At 42.9% G+C, this 27,120-nt stretch overlaps 1 protein-coding gene and 1 long non-coding RNA gene across 2 annotated transcripts in view; one reads left to right on the top strand and one right to left on the bottom strand.

Moving 5' to 3' along the window:
* ENTREP2 (endosomal transmembrane epsin interactor 2) overlaps positions 1-27,120 on the bottom strand; it is a 591,792-nt gene that overhangs the window by 214,454 nt on the left and 350,218 nt on the right. The gene's annotated exons all lie outside the window — the stretch shown is intronic.
* LOC126088008 (uncharacterized) overlaps positions 7,758-27,120 on the top strand; it is a 36,931-nt gene continuing 17,568 nt past the window's right edge. Inside the window, exon 1 of the long non-coding RNA XR_007519920.1 lies at positions 7,758-11,148. This is a non-coding gene — a long non-coding RNA (uncharacterized LOC126088008). The remainder of the gene's footprint in view (positions 11,149-27,120) is intronic.

Genomic DNA, 27,120 nt, shown 5'->3' with positions numbered 1-27,120 from the left:
CAAATAGAGAACAGGACCGAAAGTCCTAAACAAGTGTGCTGCTGAATTCAGGACCAAACAGGTCCAGGCAAATTTAACAGGCTCTCTAGAAAAATTAAGAACTTTAAAGTCGGGAATATTTGTGAAAGGAGGGAACCCAAAGGATCAATGTAGGCGAAAATCGAGGTGAAGGGGAAGGTAAGGCCGTGAAAGGCAACCAAACCCGCTGAGACCCTGCCCATTCTGCCTCATAGCGACCCTACAGAACAGAGTAGAACTGCCCTATAGGGTTTCAGAGAAGCGGCTGCTGCATTCCAACCGCCCATCTCTGGTTAGCAGCCGAGCGCTTTGCCACTGCGCCACCAGGGCTCGGTGAAAGGTAGAGGAAAGACATGTATTTCTACAGGGAGGCGCAAAAAGAGTGAGCGAGCCTGAGGGCTTCTGATTTGCCTCAGGGAGGCTCTGACCTCGCCACTCCCTCCTCTGAGTCGGAATCGACTCGATGGCAGTGGGTTACCGGCGGTTGGAATCCACCAGCCGCTCCTTGGAAACCCCATGGGGCTGTTCTCTGTCCTATAGGGTCGCTAAGAGTTGGAATCAACTCCAGGGTGACGGCTTCTGTTGAACTATTACCGCTAGTTTCCTTCTCTAATGTCCCTAAGAGTCGATTAAGAACAAGTGTTCGGTAAAAGAAGGGTTTCCTCGAAAGTAGGAATTTTTCCTTCTTTTCTCTCTTTCAGTGTTCTCTATGTTAAATTACGTCAGCTAGACAATTATGACAAAACCACTACACAAAACCTGTTCAGTGCAATTTTTTTGCTTGGTCAGCTGAGTTTATCTTTTGGAAGGCACACGTTCATGTAAACTGCCTTGGGACCGCAAGGACAATTTTAGCAGAAATGGGTAAGAAGGATACTACGGAGAAACATACTCTGTCTGGAGATTACCATTTAATTTTGGGCATCACTGATCAAGAAATGCGATAATGTAAATCTCTTAAATTTCTGAAAAATAAATATATCAGCCTTCAGGCTCAATGAGAAAGAAAAGAGAACCCAGGGGTATCATCCCTCATAATCTATGATGTGTGTGCTGTGTGTATATATTTTAATTGTGCAACTCTTTAATAGCCAAAAAAGAGCCATTTCATTAACTTGAACCAGCAATTATGCCCCCATTACTTATATAGATCTTAGCAGTGTGTTCCTTCTTTATTTATGGACTTGTGAGGAAGAAACTGAATTTCCCTTTTGGCGTTTTTAAAGCTACTCTACAAAGTGGGTAAATTCTGTGAAGAACCAAATCACGTTGAGTTCCTCTTTAATGCAGATATATTCAAAGGAAAGCAATTCAGAACAGACTATTTGAATAATAATATCAAAACACCACCTTATTAAAATTTCATTAAATGTTAGTAGTATGAAATTTTTGTAATCCAATATGAAAATGCAATCTGATAAAGGCATTGGAATTGCAATACTAAATGTAAAATGATATTCCACGTTGTGATGCAAATATGCTACAAGTCTGGTAAGCTACTAGTAATAACTTTCTGTTCCACACAAGATCCAGCAACATATCCCCAAGAATCAATCTTAGGGAGGGACGCCTACTAAGAAAAACAGATCATCAAGCAGTCTTTTTTTTTTTTTTTTTTACAATGAGAAAATGCATCTGCTTCAAAGTTTCTTTGCAAATTAAAATTCAGACTCAAGTTCAAAGGAGTCTCCTATAATCTAGAATTCTACAGAATGTCTCTCCACAAGGATCAGCTGTATCCTGAGTAAAAAATTTCAGCAACCAAAAGATAAAGGAGAAATGGAAAATAAAAAGATGAAAGCCACTGTCGACAGCTGGGCTAGCTCTTCGGAGTTTGTTCTTGATAAGGTATTCGTTTAAATTCCCAAGCAGCCCCAGCTCTCAGGCTCCCCCATGACTCTGTGAACATTAGCACTGCCCTTCAGTGACCTCTTCCTCAGATAGCACATGGTCATTGCTCAGAATGGCTGAGAAAAGACACTACTTCTAAGTCTTAAAACACCTCTACCCTTCTTCCAGAAAAATACCAAGACCAAAACCATTGCCATCGAGGCAATTCCAACTTTTTTTTTTTTTTTTTATGGGACAGAGCAGAACTGCCACATAGAGTTTCCAAGGCTGTAATCTTTATAGAAACCCCATGGGGCAGTTCTACACTGTCCTATAAGGTCACTATGAGTCGGAATCGACTTGATGGCAGTGGGTTTGGTTTGGTTTTTTGGTTTAATCTTTATGGAAACAGACTGTCTTATCTTTGTTCTGCAGAGTGCCTGGTGGGTATAAACCAGTGACCTTTCAGCAGCCAAGCGCTTAACCACTTCATCATCAGGGCTGCATTCCAGAAAAATGCAGGTGACAAAATAGGATTTCAGGCACTGCAGAGAGAAGACATCCTCACCTCACCTCAGATAATTACTGAAGGCCATGGGTATTTGGGGAGAGACTGTGGTGGTGATGATGGCAATGAAAACACAGTAATGTACATGACGATAACTAATGATTGTAAAAAGGTATAATACGGTCAAACCCTGTTCCAGGTGATTTACGTGTATTCTTTTAATCTCCACAACCCAATGAGGTCTGCATTTGTTACCTTCCTCTTCACTCAGATGAAGAAACTGAGGCACAGAGAAGATTCAGCACTGTCTTAAGGTCGCACAGCAAATAAGCGGTAGATGTGGGATCTGAACTTAGGATTAGGATGTCTGCCTCCAGAGACTGATCTTATGAACCATATGTTGATGTAGAGAGAATATAGACATGATGTCGTTGAAAAAGTTAAGGTTTTGGAATCAGATGGACCTAGATTAAAAGCCTGTATGACACTGGAAGGCTACGGACACCCCAAGTTTCAGCTTCCATGTCAACCAAATGAGAGTAATAATGCTGGGTTCAGGTCATTAAGTGAAATGGGTTTTTGAAGCACCTCTCACAGGCCCTGGCAGAGTTGTCTGTAATGATTGGCTCCCTTCTGGGAGTCATGTTAAGGGAAATATTTGATGACTGCACAATACTGTACATAGAAAGATGTCTACTGCAGTGAAACGCAAATCAGAAAAACGTCTGGAAGAACACAGATGTGTATATCAAGGTGCTGTTAAAGTTATTTTAAAAATAAAATTCAATCGTGATTTTTTTGCTTGGGAGATAAATGAGAAATATATTTTTAATGAAGCTTAACTTCCCAGTGACATCATGGCATACCAGTCATGTACCTTCAGGGTGATCTGATAGGGCGTTTGTGGTTTCCTGTTCAGGCAGTGAAATATAAAGACAAGTGTTAAAAAATACTCAAACGCTCCATGCTTCTGGCCTTCATACTATTACTGTTGTTGTTGTTAGAAGCCATCTAGTCAATTCCACTCATGGCAACCCCGTGTATGCAGCATAGAACTGCTCTATAAGGTTTTCAAGGCTGTGACCTTTCCTAAGTAGATCACCCAGGCCTGTCTTCCGTGGCACCTCTGGGTGGGTTAGAACTGCCAAGTTTTCGGCTAGTAAATGAGCACTTAACTGTCTGCACTACCTAGGGCCTCCAGGCCCCCTCTCCCATGCGTATATTTTAATGGTTGGCAATAAAATCTCTCTTGATTGTATCTACTGGGTCCTAACAAAGATCTTCCTGGATTAGACCACATGATAGACTACCTAATATTTATCCCTCTTGGAAGAATATTTTAATTAAGCAGCAACAGTGCATTCCTTGTCTGGTGGAAGGCGTGGGGAGGTGGATTTTGATGAGACAGGGCATTTCCAAGCACTACAGCCATTTGGTTGGAAGCCTCTTCTTAGACTTTCTTTTTTGTGTGTGTGGGGCTATTTTAAACCTGTTATTGTTTTTTTAATACTGACATCATCTATATGACGAGATGATATTTAGCACACAAGGTTGTTTTGAGGAGAACATCTAGCACATAGTGTTTTTTTTTTTAAGCATACTTTTTTAAGTTTATGGAGAAAGTGTGCAGAAAGAACAGCGTTCCCTCATACACCCTTCCTGCCCTGCAGTTTCTCTTATTATTAACATCTTCCATTCCTGTGGTACAATTTTTAGAACTGATTAACCAATATTGACACATTATTATTAACTAAAGTCCATAGTTATCAAGTTTCACTCTTTGTGTTGTATAGTCCTATAGGTTTAGACAAATGCATCATGTCATGTGTCCCCCATTACAGTATCATATAAATAGTTTCACTGCCCTAAAAATGCCCTGTGGTCCTCCTGTTCATCTCTCCTCTACCCCTCACCCCCCAACTCCTGGCAACCATTGATCTGTCTCTTTCGTTTTGCCTTTTCCAGAATATCATATAATTAGAGTCATACTGTACGTAGCTTTTTCAGACTGGCTTCTTTTAGCAATATGCATTTAAGTTTCCTTCGTGTCTTTTTGTACCCTTGATAACTGTCTTAGTTATCTAGTGCTGCTATAGTAGAAATACCACAAGTAGATGGCTTTAACAAAGAGAAATCTATTCTCTTACAGTCTTAATAGGCTAGAAGTCCGAATTCAGGGCCTCAGCTCCAAGGGAAGGCCTTCTCTGTCGGCTCTAGAGGAAGGTCCTTGTCATTAATCATCCCCTGGACCAGGAGCTTCTCTGTGCAAGAACCCCGCATGTAAAACATATTAACTCCATTATATCATAGCAAAAGTCTTAACTCCAAGTCCAAAATCCAAAAATTCCTCTTCATCTGTGAAATCTAGAATATAAGTTATCTGCTTCCCAAGTACAATGGCAAAACAGGCTCAAGCTAGACATTTCCATTACAAATGGGAGAAACTGGAGGAAAAGAAGGGGTAACAGGCATCAAGCAAGTTAGCAGAACACGTTACGTTAGCCCTCAAGGCTCTGAAAGTAATCCTCTGTTCTCTGAGACAATTTACACAATGGCCTTGCCCTCCCCACTCTGGGTATTGGCCACACTCTCCAGATTCTAAGTGGAGGCCCCTCAGCCCTGGGCTTTACCTTTGCCTTCCAGGCCACTGGAACCGCAGCTCCGTTCCCTTGGCTTTAGGTGCACCATTTTCCTAGTCCATCTGAGGGGCCACTGCACCCTTAGAAACACCAGAGGCCATGGCTCCACCTTTTGAAACCCCAGAGGTCATGGCCATACCTTTTGAGACTGAGGCAGTCCAGCTTCTTGTGTTCCTTGTCCCTTCCGCTTCTGCTTCCTGGTTTGTTGGCCTTTTGGCCCCTCGGCCTCTCTGCCTGTATCTGCCCTGCTGGGGTAAGTGTTCCAAACCTCTGTAGCTCTACTGATAAGTGCCTGCAGGCACCCCACTCCACCAGTAAACTTTGGCCAGAAGGCACTTAGCTCTCTTGATCCGTGGGTCAGCAAGCCTAGCTCCACCAGTAGGTGCCTGGAGGCACCCCACTCCACCAGAAGGCCTCCTGCGCACAGGCACTCAGCTCTCTTGCCCCGTGGGTCGGTTCTAGCGCTGTGTAGTGCTCGTCTCCTGTTTCTGCTGCTGCCAATCCTCTGCTGCAGCTGGTCCTCTGCTGCTGTTCCTTACCATCTGTGCCTTCTCTGGTATTAACAGTTCTCCTCACTTCCTCTGAGTCTTCTATCCATCCACAGTTTCAAAACTGCTTCCACATTTTAGGTATCTGTTAGAGCAGCACCCTACTCTCGGTACCAAATTCCTTCTTAGTCATCTAGTGCTGCTGTAACAGAAGTACCACAAGTGAATGGCTTTAACAAAGAGAAATCTATTCTCTCACAGTCCAGTAGGCTACAAGTCCAAATTCAGGGCATCAGCTTCAGGGGAAGGCTTTCTCTGTCAACTCTGGAGGAAGGTCCTTGTCATTAATCTTCCCCTGGACCAGAAGCTTCTCCAAGCAGGAACCCTGGGTCCAAAGGATACATTCTGCTCCTGGTGCTGCTTTCTTGGTATGAGGTCCCCCGTCTGCCTGCTCCTGTCTTTTATATCAAAAGAGATTGACTCAAGACACAATCCAGTCTTGTAGATTGAGTCCTGCCTCATTAACATAACAGCTGCCTATCCCACCTCATTAACACCATAGAGGCAGGATTTACAACACACGGGTAAACCACATCTGATGACAAAATGGACAATCACACAATGCTGGGAATCACGGCCTAGCCAAATAGATAACACGTTTTTGGCAGACACAATTCAGTCCATGACGATAGCTCATTTCTTTTTACTGCGGAATAATACTCAATTGTATGGACGTACCAGAAGTTGTTTATCCATTCACCTATTGAAGGACATCACGGTTGCTTCCAATTTATGGCAGCTGTGAGTAGAGCTGCTATAAGCATTCATATGCAGGTGCAGTGCAATGAATTACTTAATATGGCCCTTCTATCATGGTCTTATCATGGTCTTTATGACGCATACAACAGTGACTGAGTAGAACTATGCAAATAAGGCATACGGAACCTGCGATGGTTGGGGTTATGTATCAGCCTGGATAGGCCATGATTCCCAGTGTTGTATGGTTGTCCTCCAATTTATATGTTGTGAATCCTGACCTCTACGTGTTGAGGCAGGATTGGTGTAGGGTATGTCTTGGGTCAAAGCCTTGCAGGAGGCCATGACTCAAGTCCTACCCTTACTAAATTTATACCCTTCCCTGCAGTGTGTCCTGGAAGGCTTTCTCTGCATTTGGATCATGCATCCGGTTTGTGATCAACTGACCTCTGGTTCTTGGGACTTGAGACAGAGGCCTGCTGTCTGACCTGCCGATTCTGGGATTTACTGGCTTCCACAGCCCCTTGGGCTGGTGGCCTAGCATGTGACCTGATTCTCCAGCTTCTGCAGCCTCTTGAGCCAGCAGCCTGTGGTCTGAACTGTCAGTTTGGGTTCGTCAGCCCCTGAAACCGTGTAAGTTGGGAGGAGCCTACACCTGACCTACGAATTTGGCACTTGCCTGCCTCCACAACCTGCGTGAGTCGTTTCCTTTATACTGTTTGTGGGTTCTGTGAGACGCTGCGGTGAATTAAGGAACCCAAAGACAGGAGTCAGAGTACTGAGGGGAGGGGGAGTAGCTGATGTTAGAAATGATGAAGTGGGACAGCAGCTTGGAAAAGTTTTGGGACATCTTTAACTTCCACCTCATAGGAACCAGCTTTGTGCTGATCCTTATAAAAGACATTATTCATTTGGCAGGCTTTTGTGTGGACATGTTTGCAACTCATTAGGATAAATATCTAGGAGTGCAATTTCTAGATTGTATGGCAAGATTGTTTACCTTTGTAAGAAATTACCAGACTGTTTCCCAAAGTGGTAGACGTCGCAGGTGGACATTTTGCATCCCTGGCAATAAATGAGAGTGCCTGTTGCCCCACAGCCTCACCAGCACTTGATGTTGTCAGTGTTTCGGATATTAGCCGCTCTTAAAGGTGTGTAGTGGCATCTCATTGTTGTTTTAATTTTCACTTACCTATAGGGTTGCTATGAGTCTGAATCGACTCGATGGCAATGGGTTTGTTTGTTTAAGGACATTTGATATTGAGCATCTTTTCATTTGCTTATTTGACATCTGGTACACCTTTGGTGGAGTGTCCATATCTCTTGTCATTTAAAAAATTTTTAAATGTGCTTATGTGCCTTTTCTTATTGTTGAGCTTTAAGAGTTTTTTGTATATCTTGCATACAAGTCCTTTACCAGATGTATGTTTGTAAATATTTTCTTTTAGTCTGTGGCTTATCTTTTCATTCTCTTAAGACTCTTTATAAATATGTAAATCTTCCAGTTGCCCAGGGCCTCTTACTTAGGAAAATCATTAAGGTCTATTAAGTCCTAAAATTAAAAACAGACACAAGTTCTAATTAGTGGCCATTAACATTCTTCTTCATTTGGTTGGGTTTTTCACCCTTATTCTGTATCCTTTCCCTTTATGAACTGCCTCTTCTCATCTCCCAGAGACCTCAGTAGGGCTCTGCCTTCCTTTCCTGCCTGCATAAGACCCAGGCCAGCCACAGTAACTGTTTTGGAAGTCCAATCAGCATTCTCTCAGGGGGTTCATAGAGGTTTTCTTTCCATTGAGCCACCAAGCTGGGGTGATGGAAGCCTAGCCATGGTTGTCATTGCATGGGAATAACTTGCCTTATGGCAAAGTCAACTCAAAGGAGACCTGAGATGGAGAAACAGTCCTAATGCTGCCTTAGATCCGCAGAGTTCAAGTTCAGAGAAATAGTATTCAGAGGAGCACTAGAGGTGGCTGTAGGAATCCTGGGAAGATAGAGGAAGACACTGGAGTAAATAGTGAAGACCTTGGTGTCTTAGTCATCTAGTGCTGCTATAACAGAAGTACCCCAAGTGGATGGCTTTAACAGAGAGAAGCTTATTTTCTCACAGTAAAGTAGGCTAAAAGTCCAAATTCAGGGTGTCAGCTCCAGGGAAAGGCTTTCTCTGTCAGCCTTCTCATCAATCTTCCCCCAGACTAGGTAGGGCCCTCTCTGCACAGGGACCCCGGGTCCAAAGGACGTGCTCTGCTCTGGGCACTGCTTTCTTGTTGTTATGAGGTTCCCCTGTCACTCTGGTTCCTTCTTTCTTTTATATCTCAAGAGATTGCCCCAAGACACAATCCGATCTTGTAGACTGAGTCCTGCCTCACTGACACAACTGCCACGCATCCTTCCTTATTAACATCATAGAGGCAGGATTTACAACATACAGGAAAATCACACAATACTGGGAATCATGGCCCAGCCAAATTGATACACACATTTTGAGGGGGGGGGCACATAATTCAATCCATGACACTTGGGTTAGGTAATAATCTCTTAGCTAGAACACCAAAAGCACAAGTGATAAACAAGAAGATTGATAAGTTGGACTTTATCCAAATGCAGAACTTCTGTGTGTCAAAGCCGCTATCAAGAAAGCACAAAGACAACCCACAGACTGGGAAAAATACTTGCAAATCATATATCTGATATGGGACTTATATACAGAATATATAAACACAACTCAAAAATACAAAGACAACCCAATTTAAAAATGGGCAAAGGATATGAATAGCCATTTCTCCAAAGATACATGAATGGCAAACAAGTACATGAAAAGATGCTCAACATCACTGGCCATCAGGGAAATGCAAATCAGGACCCACTGAGGTACCACGTCACACCCACCTGAATAGCTGTAATAAAAGAGACATACAATATCAAGTGTTAGCAAGGGTGCGGAGAAATGGCAACTTCCTACATTGCCAGTTGTTGTTGGGTGCTGCTGAGTAGCGACCCCATATGTATCACAGTAGAATTGTGCTCCACAGGGTTTTCAATGGCTGATTTTTTAGAAGTAGATTGTCAGGGCTTTCTTCTGACGTGGCTCTGGGTAGACTCAAACCTCCAACTTTTTGGTTAGCAGCTGTGCACATCAATACTTTGTACCACCCAGGCCAGGGACAGCTGAGCTTTGAAAGCTCTGGGAAAGCCAGTCACATACTCTGTGCCCTCCTGTGGCCATTGATGATGCCTAGTGTGGGGGTGCATCCAGGGGCTGACTGCTGTTGCTCCCTGTGACCTATGGTAGAGGGGCATAGGAAATGGAGGAAGCCAAGACCAGGGATCAGAGTCCAGCAAGAATCTGCGGGCCAAAAGCGAGGCAAGCTGGGGAGAGGCTGCATCTCTGACAGATCCCAGAGTGAGGAGCAGCCATCCCAGGTGGCAGGGGGGTCAGCTGACAGAATTGGGGACTCTCCAGGAGCAGCAGAGAGGGAACCTGTCCAGCCCACCTGAGGGGTCAGTTCCGGGAGGGCCCAACTATCCCCCTTGAAGGTTTCAGGGAAGGACTAAAGAGACAGTTCTACTGGATTCTTAAAACACAGACCCCTACTCCCCATCCCTCCCCCACACATATGTAAAGCAGGACAAGGATTTGCTAGTCCAATTGCCCCTGCCCCACAGAGGGAAAAAAATCCCAGCATTTCTCTCTCTGCCCCTGCCTATTAATCCACCATGGTCTTAAGGGGATTCTAGCTGTCAATGGCTACCAGCTGGGCCCACACAAGGGTTGGGGAAACTCCACACCCAAATAAATAATCAGGCAAAGCGAGTACAGTGGTGTTAAGGAAGGTGATAGCCCAACGCTAGAGCAGATGGCTACCATGGAGCAGAACGAATGGGAGAAATGGAAACAGACCATAATGAGAACACATAAGGAGACATTATTACAGCACAAAAAATGCTAGAAGAGAGTAATGCTTGATTTTTTTATTTTAGAATTTCTGTAGAGGTAACTCTAAGGGTACCAAATTACTGTTTTAGGAGGACCAAATGGAAGATGTGTCACACAATAAAAGACAAAAATAAATGAAATAAAAATCACAATTGAAAGGCTGAGATCAGGAAGGTAGAAGCAGGAGGAATAATATGTAAATTACAGAACAAGGGACAGAAAAGACAGAACATGCGACAAGGAATAAGCAAAGAAACGGTGTCAGAAAACAACAACTTGAGTCTTCAGATTGAAATCAGGGCTCAGCAAAGGCAGAATTTTGACACATCCTGGCAAATTTTTGGATTTCAAGAATAGAGAGAAAAATCCCATAAGGTTTCAGACAGAACAAGCTACTTCCAGAAACAATCCGTTTAGCATCACATCCTTCACTTGCAACCCTGGAAAGAGACAATGGGATAACACTTACAGGCTAGGGAGAAGGAACTTTGATCCAAGAATTTCCTAAAAAAGGAACCCTTCAGCCCCTGCCTGACGATGGTTGAGACTAGCAGCCAGCATTTTGGGAACTGAGAGGAGCTAAACTGAGAAGGTGGACAGAGACCCCAGAGCACCCATGTGCGCCCCTACAGTTTCCAGCCTCCCTTGCAGCTAGGATGGGCCATGTGCCCCAGTTTTGGTGAGTGGACACGTGAGTAGAAGGGATGTGGTCCCTCTGGTTTGGGGCACTTAATAGGGTGCCTTCTCTATCCTTTTCTTCCTAGGCAGCCGTTTTGGGGCCATGGTTAGATGGTGGAGCCGCAAAATGAGATGTCTCAATACTTCATCATGTAGAGGAGAACTGCCGTGAAGAGTCATCCAGTCCGTACTAGGCATTTTGTGAGCAGGAAACAAGCCTTTGATATGTTGAGCCACTGAAATGTCAAGATTTGTTATACTGCAGCATATACTGTCTCATCTAGAATATTTTCAGTAAGGCATCCCTCCATTCTAAGGTCTCTGTGTTTCAAATTCTGTCTCTTTGAGGTAAAAAGGGCAGATTCATAGCTGCTCATTATTAGCTTGGGAATCTGGGTGATTTAATTGTTTATCTAACAGACAGTAAACTGATCCTCTAGTTTTTGGCCCACCCACATCCCTGCCTTCAGAGACATCTGGTGCTTCTGAGCCTTTTCAGGGCCATGCAGGACAAATTGACTTGCTTTTTCCTGGCTCCACCCTGCACCCCCAGCTGTCAGCAGAGTGAAGAAAGGTGAAACCCAAGCCAGTCACCACCCAACCCTGTACTTTCTATCCTTCTAAAATTCAGTTCACATGATTGGATTGAATTGTGCCCTCCAAAAAGATATGTGGAAGTCCTGACCCCATACCTGTGAATGTGACCTTGTTTGGAAATAGAGTTTTTCTTTTATTATCAGTTAAATTAAAGGAGTTCATGCCAGAGCAGGGTGGGTTCTAATCCTGATCCCTTCTGGGTGGTGTCTTGTAAAATGGGAGAAGAGACACAAAACCAGTCACCCTGGGGGAAAGCACCATGTGAAGATATATCTACAAGTAGTAAAGAAACGCAAGGACTGCCAGCAGCTTCTAGAACGTAGGAGAGAGGCAGAGAACAGTTCCTCTCTCAAAGCCCTCAGAAGGAATAAACATGGCTGATACCCTAATTTGGACTTCCAGCCTCCAGAGCTGTGAGACAATAAATTTCTGCCACAAATAAAGTCACCTAATTTGTGCTGTTCTGTTATAGAAACCCTAGGAAACTAATACACCATCCATAGTCATTTTCTCTTTATGGGTTTGAATATTTGTATTAATTTCTTTATTGTCATTTTCCACCATCCATATGTCAGTTTGTCATACTGTGGTGCCCTGCATGTTGCTGTGATGCTGGAAGCTATGCCACTAGTATTTTAAATACTAGAGATTCCACACTAAGACTAGGACACAGAACATTGTCCAGCTAGCTTGCTTTGGACACATCATCAGGAGGGATCAATAGCTGAAGGAGGACATCACGTTTGGTAAAGCAGAGGGCTAACAGGGCCCAGGGAGACACTTGGTGAGATGAACTGGCACAGTAGCCGCTATGATGGACTTAAGTCGACGATTGTGACGATGACATAAGACTGGGCAGTGTTTCCGTCTGTTGTACATAAGGTCACTATGAGTCGAGGTGACTTGACAGTAGCTATCTATCGTCATTTTAGTGGTGTTTTAGGAGGAACAGGGAAACCCTGGTGGTATAGTGGTTAAGAGCTATGGCTGGTAACCAAAAGGTCTGCAGTTTGAATCCACCAAGCACTCCTTGGAAACTCTGTAGGGCAGCTCTGCTGTTTTATAGGGTCGCTATGAGTTGGAACTCCACTCAACAGCAACGGGTTTGGTTTTCGGTTTTCAGGAGGAATAGTGATAAATTCTATCGAATGTTTACTGATTGAATATCTATTTACTTTGAATATTTATTGTAATCATTGCTAACAGTAGCAAAACTTTTAAATTTGTACAGCTTTTGTTTCCTTCCAAGTTCAAAGTAAGTTTAAAAAGTCAGCTAGAAGAAAGTAAAACATTATTATTACCATTTAAAAACTGGATAAAGTGCAGTCCTGTGAGGCTTTAAACAAGCATTCATTCCACCATGTTTAACTATTAGTCCTCAATATGGAATTAATAAACAATATAATGCCTGAAAGGACAAATATTCTTCAACCAGCAGACCTGAAGCTAGCGGTCACCATTAGCAACCTCAAGCATAGTGGTTTTCATTATACAGATAGCCTACAGTATGTGACAGTACAATATGCCATACTTCATGTCCTACAAGAAAAACATGATACTAAATCCATAAACCCTAGTGCGTGATTACCACTTAACATTTAACAGTAAATATCACTAATCAGGACGAAATTTCAGAGGTATGAACATGGGGGTATCTAACATGAAAAATAATCATCTTTATTCCAACACATAAAATATTAATTTTAAGCTGCTGAATATTTATTGTAATTGCTGCTAATAATAATAAAACTTTTAGGTTTACATAGCTTTTTTTTTCCTTCCAAAAAGTTCTAAGTACATTTAAAATGTCAGCTAAAAGGAAAATCTTATTATTACCATTTTAAAACTGGAGAAAGTAAAGGCCTGTGAGATCCTGGGAGCTGTCAACCACCTGAAGTTTGTAAGTGCTGGACACGAATCTAAGGCTCCCATCTCACTGTTGTTGGGTGCCTTCGACTGTCCTGACTCAGCGACCCTGAGTACTACAGAAGGAAACACTGCCCGCTCCTGTGCCATCCTCCTAATCCTAGCTGTGTTTGAGCCCACTGTTGCAGCCACTGTGCCAGTCCATCTCGTTGAGGGTCTTCCTCTTTTTCTCTGACCATCTGCTTTATCAACCATGATGTCCTTTCTCCAGGGACTGGTCCCTGTTGATGACATGTCCAAAGTATGTGAGATGCAGTCTCGCCATCCTTGCCTCTAAGGAGCATTCTGACAGTACTTCTTCCAAGACAGATTTGTTCATTCTTATTAGCCTCTGGTTTTCCACTAGGGGATGCTACCTTGAGCACTATAATTTATATTCCATCTTCCCGTCTTTACTTTCTTCTCAGGAAGTCCACATGTCTACCGCAAAGGATCTGTAGTTGAGATCTGGCATTTAGTGTAATTTTGTCAATAGAGTTTCAGGATCTTAACAAGTCACTTCACAAAGTTATGACGATCAGTCATCATTTACAGGCTTTGGTTCATAACTTGATATGTGAATTTTAATGTAATTCTTTCACAAAACATAAAAACAGTATAATAACATCAAGGAGAGATTTTTAGGGCTTGGGAAGTGCAGAGGTTTGCCATTTTGTAGCTGGATGGCTTTGGTTAAAAAGGGAAGGGCGGGGGGAAGATAAATTTGATAAATTGCTTCTTTCATTTCTCCTTTCCTCCTCTTTGTTCCTCCTACGCACTGTCTAGCATACATGATTATAAAGAATACTGATTCATGTCAAATATATTTGCCATGAGAAACAACATGAAAAGCAGAGCCTACTGCTTCTCAGCTGCGCCTTGGAAACCCTCTAGGGCAGTTCTACTCTGTCTGATAGGGTGGCTATGAGTCGGAATCGACTTGATGGCAATGGGTTTTATGTTTTTTTTTTTTTTTAATTTTTATTGTGCTTTAAGTGAAAGTTTACAAATCAAGTCAATCTCTAACGTAAAAACTTATATACACCTTGCTACATACTCCCAATTACTCTCCCCCTGATGACACACCGGCTCTCTCCCTCCACTCTTTTCGTGTCCATTTTGCCAGCTTCTAACCCCCTCTACCCTCTCATCTCCCCTCCAGGCAGGAGATGCCAACATAATCTCAAGTGTGCGCCTGATCCAAGAAGCTCACTCCTCATCAGCATCCCTCTCCAACCCATTGTCCAGTCCAATCCATGTCTGAAGAGTTGGCTTTGGGAATGGTTCCTGTCCTGGGCCAGAGAAGTTCTGGGGGCCATGATGACGAGGGTTCTTCCAGTCTCAGTCAGACCATTAAGTCTGGTCTTTTTATGAGAATTTGGTGTCTGCATCCCACTGCTCTCCTGCTCCCTCAGGGATTCTTTGTTGTATTACCTGTCAGGGCAGTCATCGGTTGTAGCCGGGCACCATCTAGTTCTTCTGGTCTCAGGATGATGTAGTCTCTGGCTCATGTGGCCCTTTCTGTCTCTTGGGCTCGTAATCACCTTGTGTCCTTGGTGTTCTTCATTCTCGTTTGATCCAGGTGCGTTGAGACCAATTGATACATCTTAGATGGCTGCTTGCTAGCGTTTAAGACCCCAGACGCCACTCTTCAAAGTGGGATGTAGAATGTTTTCTTAATAGATTTTATTATGCCAACTGACTTAGATGTCCCCTGAAATCATGGCCGCCAAACCCCTTCCCCTGCTACACTGGCCTTCGAAGCATTCAGTTTATTGAGGAAACTTCTCTGCTTTTGGTTTAGTGCAGTTGTGCTGACCTCCCCTGTATTGTGTGTTGTCTTTCCGTTCACCTAAAGTAGTTCTTATCTACCACCTAATTAGTGAATACCCTCTCCCACCCTTCCTCCCTCCCTCCCTCTTGTAACCGCAAAAGAAGGTTTTCTTCTCAGTCTAAACTATTTTTCCAGTTCTTATAATAGTGGTCTTATACAATATTTATCCTTTTGCAAATGACTAATTTCGATCAGCATAATGCCTTCCAGGTTCTTCCTCCATGTTATGTTTCACAGATTCCTCATTGTTCTTTATCGACGCATAGTATTCCATTGTGTGAATATACCATAATTTATTTATCCAGTCATCCATTGATGGGCACCCTTGGTTGCTTCCATCTTTTTGCTATTGTAAACAGTGCTGCAATAAACATGGGTGTGAATATATCTGTTCGTGTAAAGGTTCTTATTTCTGTAGGATATATTCCAAGGAGTGGGACTGCTGGGTCCTATGGTAGTTCTATGTCTAGCTTTTTAAGGAAGTGCCAAATCGATTTCCAAAGTGGTTGTACCATTTCACATTCCCACCAGCAGTGTAGAAGTGTTCCAGTGTCTCCACAGCCTCTCCAACATTTATTATTTTGTGTTTTTTGGATTAATGCGAGCCTTGTTGGAGTGAGATGAAATCTCATTGTAGTTTTGATTTGCTTTTCTCTAATGGCTCATGATCGTGAACATTTCCTCATATATCTGTTAGCTACCTGAATGACTTCTTTAGTGAAGTGTCTATTCATATCTTTTGCCCATTTTTTAACTGGATTTGTCTTTTTGTAGTTGAGTTTTTGCAGTATCATGTAGATTTTAGACATCAGGCGCTGATCAGAAATATCATAGCTAAAAACTTTTTCCCAGTCTATAGGTAGTCTTTTTACTCTTTTGATGAAGTCTTTGGATGAGCATAGGTGTTTGATTTTTAGGAGCTCCCAGTTATCTCGTTTTTCTTCTGCATTCTTAATAATGTTTTGTATACTGTTTATGCCATGTATTAGGGCTCCTAACATTGTCCCTGTTTTTTCTTCCATGATCTTTATCATTTTAGATTTTATATTTAGGTCTTTGATCCATGTTGAGGTCGTTTTTGTGCATGGAGTGAGGTATGGGTCTTGTTTCATTTTTTTTGCAGATGGATATCCAGTTATGCCAGCACCATTTGTTAAAAAGACTATCTTTTTCCTATTTAACTGTTTTGGGGCCTTTGTCAAATATCAGCTGCTCATATGTGGATGGATTTATGTCTGGATTCTCAATTCTGTTCCATTGGTCCATGTATCTGTTGTTGTCCCAGTACCAGGCTGTTTTGACTACTGTGGCGGTATAATAGGTTCTAAAATAGGTAAAGTAAGGCCTCCACTTTGTTCTTCTTTTTCAGTAATGCCTTCTTTATCGGGGGCCTCGTTCCCTTCCATATGAAGTTGGTGATTTGTTTCGCCATCTCATTAAAGAATGTTGTTTGGATTTGGATCGGAATTGCATTAAATATATAGATTGCTTTTGGTAGAATAGACATTTTTGTAACGTTAATTCTTCCTGTCCATTAGCAAGGTATGTTTTTCCACTTATGTAAGTCTCTCTTGGTTTCTTGCAGAAGTATACTGTAGTTTTCTTTGTATAAGTCTTTTACATCTCTGGTAAGATTTATTCCTAAGTATTTTATCTTCTTGGGGGCTACTGTAAATGGCATTGATTTGGTGATTTCTTCTTCTATGTTCTTTTTGTTGGTGTAGAGGAATCCAACTGATTTATGTATGTTTATCTTGTATCCCGATACTCTGCTGAACGCTTCTGTCAGTTTCAGTAGTTTTCTGGAGGATTCCTTAGGATTTTCTGTGTATAAGATCATGTCATCTGCAAATAGAGATACTTTGACTTCTTCTTTGCCAATCTGGATGCCCTTTATTTCTTTATCTAGCCTAATTGCTCTGGCTAGGACTTCCAGCACAATGTTGAATAAGAGTGGTGATAAAGGGCATCCTTATCTGGTTCCTGATCTCAGTGGGAATGCTTTCGGCCTCTCTCCATTTAGGGTGATGTTGGCTGTTGGCTTTGTATAAATGCCCTTTATTATGTTGAGAAATTTCCTTCTATTCCTATTTTGCTGAGAGTTTTTACCATGAATGAGTGTTGAACTTTGTCAAATGCCTTTTCTGCATCAATCGATAAAACCATGTGATTCTTGTCTTTTGTTTTATTTATGTGGTGGATTACATTAGTTGTTTTTCTAATGTTGAACCATCCCTGCATACCTGGTATGATCCCACTTGGTCATGGTGAATTATTTTTTTGATATGTCGTTGAATTCTCTTGGCTAGAATTTTGTTGAGGATTTTTGCAGCTACATTCATGAGGGATAAGGTTTATCATTTTCTTTTCTTGTGGTGTCTTTACCTGATTTTGGTTTCAGGGCTATGGTGGCTTCATAGAATGAGTTTGGTACTATTCCATCCTTTTCTATGCTCTGAAATACCTTTAGTAGTAGTGGTGGTAACTCTTCTCTGAAAGTTTGGTAGAACTCTGCAGTGAAGCAGTCCGGACCAGGGGTTTTTTTTGTTGGGAGTTTTTTGATTACCTTTTCAGTCTCTTCTTTTGTTATGAGTCTATTTAGTTGTTCTACCTCTGTGTTAGTTTAGGCAGGTAGTATGTTTCTAGGAATTCATCCATTTCTTCTAGGTTTTCAAATTTGTTAGAATACAATTTTTCATAGTAATCTTATATGATTCTTTTAATTTCAGTTGGTCTGTTGTAATGTCGCCCGTCTCATTTCTTATTCGGGATATTTGCATCCTCTCCTGTTTTTCTTTTGTCCGTTTGGCTAGTGGTTTATCAATTTTGTTGATTTTTTCAAAGAACCAGCTTTTGGTCTTGTTCTTTCAGTTGTTTTTCTGTTTTCTAGTTCACTTAGTTCAGCTCTTATTTTTATTATTTGTTTTCTTCTGGTGCCTGTGGGTTTCCCTTGTTGCTCCCTTTCTATTTGTTCAAGTTGTAGGGATAATTCTTTGGTTTTAGCCCTTTCTTTTTGGATGTGTGCATTTACTGACATAAGTTGGCCTCTGAGCACCGCTTTTGCTGTTTCCGAAAGGTTCTGATAGGAAGTGTTTTCATTCTCATTGGGTTCTATGAATTTCTTTCTTCCATCCTTAATGTCTTCTATAATCCAGTCTTTTTTGAGCAGGGTATTGTTCAGTTTCCAAGTGTTTGATTTCTTTTCTCTGCTTTTCCTGTTACTGATTTCCCCTTTTATGGCCTTATGGTCAGAGAAGATGCTTTGTAATATTTCAGTGTTTTGGATTCTGCTAAGGCTTGCTTTATGACCTAATATGTGGTCTATTCTAGAGAATGTTCCATGTGCACTAGAAAAGAAAGTATAGTTGGTTGCTGTCAGGTGGAGTGTTCTGTATATGTTATGAGGTCAAGTTGGTTGATTGTGGCATTTAGATCTCCAGTGTCTTTATTGAGCTTCTTTCTGGATCTCCTGTTCTTCACCGAAAGTGGTGTGTTAAAGTCTCCTACTATTATCGTGGAGCTGCCTATCCCACTTTTCAATGCTCATAGTTTGTTTTATGTATCTTGCAGCCCTGTCATTGGGTGCATAAATATTTAATATGGTTATATCTTTTTGGTGTATTGTCCCTTTAATCTTTATGTAGTGTCCTTCCTTATCCTGTATGATGGATTTAACTTTAAAGTCTATTTTGTTAGAAATTAATATTGCCTCTCCTTCCTTTGATTGTTGTTTACTTGATATATTTTTTTCCATCCTTTGGGTTAGTTTGTGTCTCTAAGTCTAAGGTGTTTCTCTTTTTTTTAATCCATTCTGCCACTCTCTCTTTATTGGTGCATTTAGTCCATTTATATTGAGGGTAATTATGGATAGGTATGAATTTAGTGCTGTCATTTTGATGTCTTTTTTTGTGTGTTGTTGACAGTTTCTTTTTCCCACTTAATTTTATGTGCTGAGTAGATTATCTTTATATAATGTCCTTTCCTCATATTTGTTGCTATTGATTTTGTTTCTTCTGAGTCTCTATTTTTTTCTTGTATTTTATTTTGATGAGTAGGATAGCTTGTCACCTTTGTGGTTACCTCATTATTTACCCCTATTTTTCTAAATTTACCCTAACTTTTATTTCTTTGTATCGCTGTATCTTCCTCTTCATATGGAAGGTGTATGATTACCTTTCTTAGTCCCTCTTTATTATTCTAATGTTGTCTTCTTTTATATGATAACATCACTGTTACCCTGTTTTGAGCTTTTATATATATATATATATAAAATCTTGCTTTGTTTTTTTGGATTTCTCTGGGTTGACTTCTGGTTGCTCTGCCCAATGTTCTAGTCTTGGGTCAATACCTGATATTATTGATTTTCTAACCAAAGAACTCCCTTTAGTATTTCTTGTAGTTTTGGTTTGATTTTTACAAATTCCCTAAACTTGTGTTTATCTGGAAATGTCTTAATTTCACCTTCATATTTAAGAGACAGTTTTGCTTGATATATGATTCTTGGCTGGCAGTTTTTTTCCTTCAATTTTTTATATATGTCATCCCATTGCCTTCTTTCCTGCATGGTTTCTGCCAAGTAGTCCGAGCTTATTCTTATTGGCTCTCCTTTGTAGGTGACTTTTCATTTATGCCTCGCTGCTCTTATAATTCTCTCTTTATCTTTGGTTTTGGCAAGTTTGACTATACTATGTCTTGGTGAGTTTCTTTTAAGATCTACCTTATGTGGAGTTTGATGAGCATCTTGCATAGATATCTTCTCATCTTTCACAATATCAGGAAAGTTTTCTGCCAACAAATCTTCAACAATTTTCTCTGTATTTTCTGTTATCCCTCCCTGTTCTGGTACTCCAATCACTCGTAGGTTATTTCTCTTCATAGAGTCCCACGTGATTCTTAAGTTTTCTTCATTTTTTTTTAATTCTTTTACCTGCGTTTTCTTCAAATATATTAGTGCCAAGTGATTTATATTCCAGTTCAGAAATTCTAGCTTCTATTTGCTCAGTTCTGCTCCTCTGACTTTCTATTGAGTTGTCTACTTCTGTATTTTTATTGTTAATCTTCTGAATTTCTGATTGCTGCCTGTCTATGGATTTTTTCAGCTTATTAAAGTTTTCATTATGTTCCTGAATAATCTTTCTAATTTTGTCAATTTCTTTATCTGTGTTTTCCTTGGCTTGTTCTGTGTATTGTCTCATTTCCTTCCTGATGTCTTGAAGGGTTCTGTATATTAAACTTTTGTATTCTGCATCTGGTAATTCCAGGAATGCACTTTCATCTAGAAGATCCCTGGATTCTTTGTTTTGAGAGTCTGTTGAGGTGACCACAGTCTGTTTCTTTATGTGACTTGATATTGACTATTGTCTCCGAGCCATCTATAAGTTATTGTATTAGTTTATGCTTGCTTACCGTGCCATAGCTTCTTGCTTTGTTTTGTTTTGCTATACCCCTACGGGTTGCTTAAGTGAGCTAGCTTGATTATTTTCGCCTTTTGAGCTCTGAAGTCCTGTCCCCAGCTGGCTAGAGCAGTTTTCAGGTATATCAGTCTAAGAGTCCATTCAGTTTTCTTGTATGAATTCAGTTCAGGTTTCCAGGTAACTGATCATGAAAAGTGTAGTACAGACTCTGTCTTACAGTCTTAGAGGGGCAGGGGTGATTGGTGTATATACCGGTATCTGATTGCAGCAGGGGGTCACGCTCTGAACAAGGCAGGGGGCTGAGAACCGACCCCCGAGTGTCTCTGAGGAAAGCTCGTCCCTGTTCCCTAGAGCGTGCAGGTGGTTGGGTTCTGCAGAGGGACCATGGGCACCCAACGTTTTTGGTTGTATGGACTAGGAGGTACCAGTTATCTCTGGACCCCTGTTGCGGGTAGCTGAGTGACCTGATTGGAGCTACCAGTCCTTAGGTCCCTGATGTAGGTAGGTGATGATCTTGTTTAATAGGCAAAGCAATGTGAAACATCAAACACCCACCTCTCCACTGCACAGCTGAAATGGTTGGAGTCTGCCAACATTCTTCCGAAATAGGCCCACACAGGTCCATGTAGAAGGGAAAGGTACTCAAAGTCCACGGATGGTTTATACCTGGACAGGAGCTGCTTGTGTCCTGAGCTCCCCCAGTTAGTGGAGCTAGCAAATTATCTTTTCCCCCAAATGCAAATTTTTTCCCTTCCCCAAGGCCAGGAGGATGGCTCTAGGTGCTCAAAGGGCCTATCTCAGGCCCAGGGAATTCAGCCACTGAAGCCGGTTTGTGAGGGGGGCGCGCGTTAAAGTACGCGCAAATACTTAGCTTTTGCCATGAGCTCCGGTCTCCTCAGTTTCCAGAGGTGTGAGTGGGCTGTGTGGCTGGCTGCTTCTCCCTGAGGAAACTGAGGCCCAACGCTAGTACCAGCCCCCTGCCACTGCCACTCTGGGAAGCGCTTCACGCGATTCAGGTCTGGTAACTCCTCTCTGCTTCTGAACGGTCTCTTTCTCCCCCAGCCCCTCAGTTTGTTTTCTAAGCTTGCCTTGGGAGCTCGGGACTCCCAGCTTGTCACAAATATACTCATTTCAGTTGTTTTTTTTTTCGGATCTTTTTTGTAAAGAAGGCTTGCCGGAAGCATGTGTTTATTCCGCCATCTTGGCTCTGCCTTCGGTTTTACGGGTTTTTGTTCCTTCTCAATACAACTTGGTATGAAGACACGACAACAAGGCATGCAGTCCCGTGGACACAGTCAGTGGGAGTGGTCATGTGGCAATGAAGCACTGGCGAACAGACACCCACAGGGTGGATCTCTATGATCCACTGCATAACAACTACCACTTACCATAATGCTCTTCTGAATTAAGACAGAGAGGCCGCAATTACCGAGGATGCAAAATGAAGAGGAGCGCATGTATTAATAAGGCAGGCCTCTGGGTGGTAAATAACAGAAGCCCAACTCATACTACCTTATGCAAAAAGGGGGAGTTACTGGCTCTCAGTGAGTCCCTGGGTGGTGCAAATAGTTAATGTTCTCTGTTGCGAACTAAAAGGTTTGAGGTTCGAGGTCACCTGAGGCACCTCAAAAGAAGGGCCTGGTGATCCTGCTTCCAAGAAATCAGCCACTGCAAATCTTATGGAGCAGAGATCTACTCTGCCACACCTGGGTCATTAAGAATTGGCATCAACTCAACAGCAACTGGTTGTTGTTGCTGTATTGGCTCTCAGAGTCCAAGCAGAGTTCCCAGGAGGTCCCCAGCAGAGCCGGTGGATACAGCCAGGCCCCTGGGAGCAGGCACTCAGGTGCTGTCACCATCTCCCTGTGTAGGCTGTCTTCTCTGTTAGTCTCTCTGTGCTTTTTTCAAACACTGGGAAGCATGAAAGCTTACCACACTGAGCTTCACATTTTAAACTCTGTTGATGGAGACTGACTGGGTCTTCCTCAGCCACGTCCAATGTTCTGGGGAATGGAATTCTTTGTCCACCAGGGTTGGGTGCCACATCCAGATCAGCATACTCATGCCGTCCTCACAGAGGATCCTGCAGTAACTATGGGATACAGAGGGTGGGGGAGGTCCCTAGGAAAGAGGTGCTGGGCCTACAGTCCCCATGTCCCCTACAACTGGACTCCGCCCCAATGTGGCTGACAGGGAGGCTTGCAGCCTGGGGTAGGCACACAAACCACCAGGTGGGGTACCCAGAGTGGAAGAGGATGTACCCATCACGTCAGAGAAAAGCCCTCTGGTGGGGGCAGGCACATGTGGGTCATCACTGCAAGGAAGCCTAGGGCAGATAGCAGCAGACAGAGCTCAGAGCCCAGGAAGTGAGGATCAGAGACATGGACACGGAGACCAGACGGAAATAAGAAGGGGAAGCAGCACTGGCAAATCGTGGAGACAGGGCTACTGGCCTGACAACAGGGTGACTGTGGCAGTGAACGGGTCGGAGCCCAGGCGCACAACCACGCTTGTCCTGACACAGCTAGAGGCCAGTGGTGTGGGCTGGTCCTGGGCCCCTGAGTTGGAGAAATGAGAAAAGGTATGTCTCTCCTGACATGGAGATCAAGTGTTCACTTGAAAGTTTAAAAAAAAAAAAAAAAAAATGCCTTCATATCGATTCTGACTCACAATAACCCTATAGGACAGAGTAAAACTGCTCCATAGAGTTTCCAAGGAGCAGTTGGTAGATTTGAACTGCTGACCTTTTGGTTAGCAACCCAAGCTCTTAACCACTGCGCCACTTGAAAGGTTAGGTAGACAAATAAAGAGACTTTTGCAAAATGTTTCCCAGACTCCTATCCAGTCAGTTATTTGTTACCTGGGAAACCAAACAGCCACCAAGAAATAATAAAGGCCAAATCTTAGAAATAAAAATTCCATCAGTACAAAATTATATTAAAATGCTGTGACTATCTGAAAAGGGTTCCAACAAAGTGGATGATAGAAAATATTATGCTTTATTCTAAAAGGAGATTGAATGTGTCTCACTATTACCCCAGAAAATAACAATGTAAGTGGCACGGTCTCCATGTTCTCGAAGCCCAGGTCTGGGCTATCTGACAGATGATTTCTCCTGTGTGGGGGGTGAAGTCATGGTCTCCATGTTCTCGAAGCCCCGGTCTGGGCTATCTGACAGATGATTTCTCCTGTGTGGGGGGGGAAGTCATGGTCTCCATGTTCTCGAAGCCCCTGTCTGGGCTATCTGACAGATGATTTCTCCTGTGTGGGGGTGAAGCCCCAGTCTGGGCTATCTGACAGATGATTTCTCCTGTGTGGGGGTGAAGTCACTGTCTCCATGTTCTCGAAGCCCCTGTCTGGGCTATCTGACAGATGATTTCTCCTGTGTGGGGTGGGAAGTCACAGTCTCCATGTTCTCAAAGGCCTGGTCTGGGCTATCTCACAGATGATTTCTCCTGTGTGGGATGTGAAGTCACGGTCTCCATGTTCTCAAAGCCCTGGTCTGGGCTATCTGACAGATGACTTCTCCTTTGTGGGGGGTAGAGTCCTCAGTAACGCTGCAGTGAGGCATCAACGCAGCTCCTGGCCCGGGCGAGGAGCCCTTCTCCTCTGGAGGCTCTCGGCCAGCCACTGTCCTTCTGCTCTAAGTGGAGGGGATGGTGGTGTCAGCTAGGTGGGTGGTGGGTGGTGGACAGGGTCACAGGCCCCAAGGCACTGAGAGAAGGGCGCTAGGCCAGGCCACCAGGAAGGGAGAGAGAAGGAAGAGGTGGTAGGTGGCAAGGGCCAGTTCAAGGAAGCCCTCAGAGGTTGTTGTAGGGATTTTGGATTTCATTTCAAGAGCAGTGGGAAGCCAGCCAAATCGTGGCCAGTTAAAACCAGTTGGCGTCGAATCGATTCCAACTCCCGGCTACCCCAGTGTGTCAGAGTAGAACTGTGCTCCGTCGGGTTTTCAGTGGCTGATTTTTCTGATGTGGGTCCCCATGGCTTTCTTACAAGGCAGCTTTAGGTAGACTTGAACCTCCAACCTTTTGGTTAGCAGCCAAGCACATTAACCGTTTGCACCACCCAGGGACTCCCAAACTGTGGCAAGACTCCACTAATGCACCTCTTCTGGCTTTTACAGCAAACAGTGCCCCGGTTCTGTCTTGTCTGAGATGTTAGGTCTCTCAAAGATTGGCACCAAAGAAGATAGGGGGAGATGCTGCTAGGACAGGATGAGCCTCGTGGAGAGCTGGGTTTCCCAAGACTTGGAAGATGGAGGGGGCTGGGGGTTCCAGAGTGGCAGAGGCCTGCACCCCCTTCTCCCACCTGGTGTCCGTGGAAGGTGCTGGGGTACCAATGTTAGGAATCAAACCACCAAGAACTACGGCCTTGAAAGAAGGGCAGTTGAGCACAGGCCTCCTTGCAGCCCCCAGGCTCCAGAGCCCACCCCGGCGGGGACCAGCTTCCAACCACAGTGTCTCTTAGAAGAAACAGAGGACAGTGAACCCCCAGCACCAGGGCTCAGGGGAGAGGGAGCGCGAATAGTGACTGACCGTGAGTCAGCCACACAGAAGGGGTGCCCAAGCCAGAATCAATCTGAGGAAGAAAAATAATCAAGGCAAGGCTTCTTTTAAATCAATGTCATACAGCAAACCCAAGTCGAGGGGTTTTAAACAAGAAAGTGGCATGAAAAGCAAGCATGGATTTTTCACATGTAAAGGATACTCTGTCTACCAGAGAGCAGTAAGTAACTCCCATGAATTCATCTAAAGCTGGAATTTACTTGGGGTGTATTGCAATAAACATCTGGTTTTATTAAAATTTTACTCCAAAATTTATGTCCATATTTATATACTTAAAGTCATGGAACAACAACAACAAAATGGCAAATCACGTTTATCACAGGTTACAGTTTCCTGAGTAATACCACAGTTCATACTTTCTGGTTTCCTCCGCTCCCTGACTGTGGCAAGAAATGATAATTAAAGAATTTACATGCACAACATAAACTGACCTGACATCTGTCCTTCCTATCCAGTGACCGCTGCCCCAGCCCTGCCCTTCTAAGTACTTAGTTTTATAGCTAGTCACAATTTTTTTCTAAGAAGGGTAGTTCATTTTCCTTTGAGTCTATTTGTTGTGATTTTGCTTATCATCTGATTTTATGATTTTTTTAAAAAGATGATGCTAGCAACACTTCAACAATGGTGTTTTTGCCTAGAATTTTAATATGGAAAATTTTACATCTACACATTTTTCATTAATTCTAATTTCTTTTTCAATCTGTTACTTTCATTTTCTTTATTTAAGAAAACCTGGCATCCGTCTGAAAAATGTCTCCAAGGCCCTAGAATCCAGAGTTAAAGCGGTTTGGGTCGGTATCATCACAGAACAGGACTAAGGATTATATGCATCCGATTGTATTAGCCAAAAACACAGAGTAACTTGCTTAGAACACATAATACTAATCTAAAAAATGAAATAACTGCACAAATATGAACTACGTGACAACAGTAATAACATGAAAGATGGACTCTTCCTATTTCCTTTCCATCACTACCCCTGAGGCTGAGAAGGAAATGGCAGGTGCCAGGAGTCTCATATACCAAGCGGCAGGCAGGACTAGGCAGCCACGTGAAGGGGAGCTGGAGTGGGCCTGGGGGTCGTCAGAGGCTTAGGTGAAGTGTGTGCAAGATGGGTCTAAGCAGAAGAAGCCCCCAAGTCTGCTCAGACCGGCCTGCTCCTGTCGAGGGGTCACCAGAGTAGGTCACATCTGGGGTCGCAGGGTCAGCCTCAGCCCCTGAAACAAACCAGGATCCTAGCAGACAGCTGCGCACCGCAAGAAACAATCCTAATGGGCCTCTGTCACTGTGGCATTTGGAAATGAATGCTGTGTAATGAATTTGGCGAATAAATGCCAGACAAGGAAACTTACAAATAGGGTACATTCCAAGACAGAATATTCCAAAATGACAAGTCTTTCAAATGTCTTCTTTCTGGTGGGAAATACCCTACTTGTACGAACCCCCCTTGTCCATTTTCTGTTAAACACGTTTAAATGCTTGGCAGAAAAAATGGGATTTCATTATTTCTGGCAGGCAGGATAAGGTTATAAATATGCCCATTCTGAAGCTATTGTGAGAGCTCTTTTCTCCATTAATTTCTCATTCATTTGAAAATCTAATATAAAGTATTCTGGCTGTTAATGGATTTAAACTCTATCAACTTCCAGTAGAATTAATTCTTGCTTCCAGACTGCTGCCAGTGCTGATTAAAATACTAGAATCTTTACCACCCAGACTCCGAGCACCTCTCTACTTACAAGGCAGTGGAAACTGCAAAAGATGGAAGAAAAACCTGGACTCATGGTAAGCAAGTTTCATTTCCTAAAATAGCTTCTTTAATTAAAAAAAAAAAAAAAGTTTTTATCTTTCTAGTTTTCTCACCGGGTCCTACAGAAAGAGCCCCCACCAAACGCTGTTTCATATCCGATAGCTGTACTGTGCGGATGAAAGTGCAGAAGTGCCACAAACT

The sequence above is a fragment of the Elephas maximus genome, chromosome 13 (assembly GCF_024166365.1).
Source record: "Elephas maximus indicus isolate mEleMax1 chromosome 13, mEleMax1 primary haplotype, whole genome shotgun sequence".
NCBI lineage: Eukaryota > Metazoa > Chordata > Mammalia > Proboscidea > Elephantidae > Elephas > Elephas maximus.
Note: the sequence above shows the minus strand (reverse complement) of the source record. Positions and strands in the feature narration are given on the sequence as shown.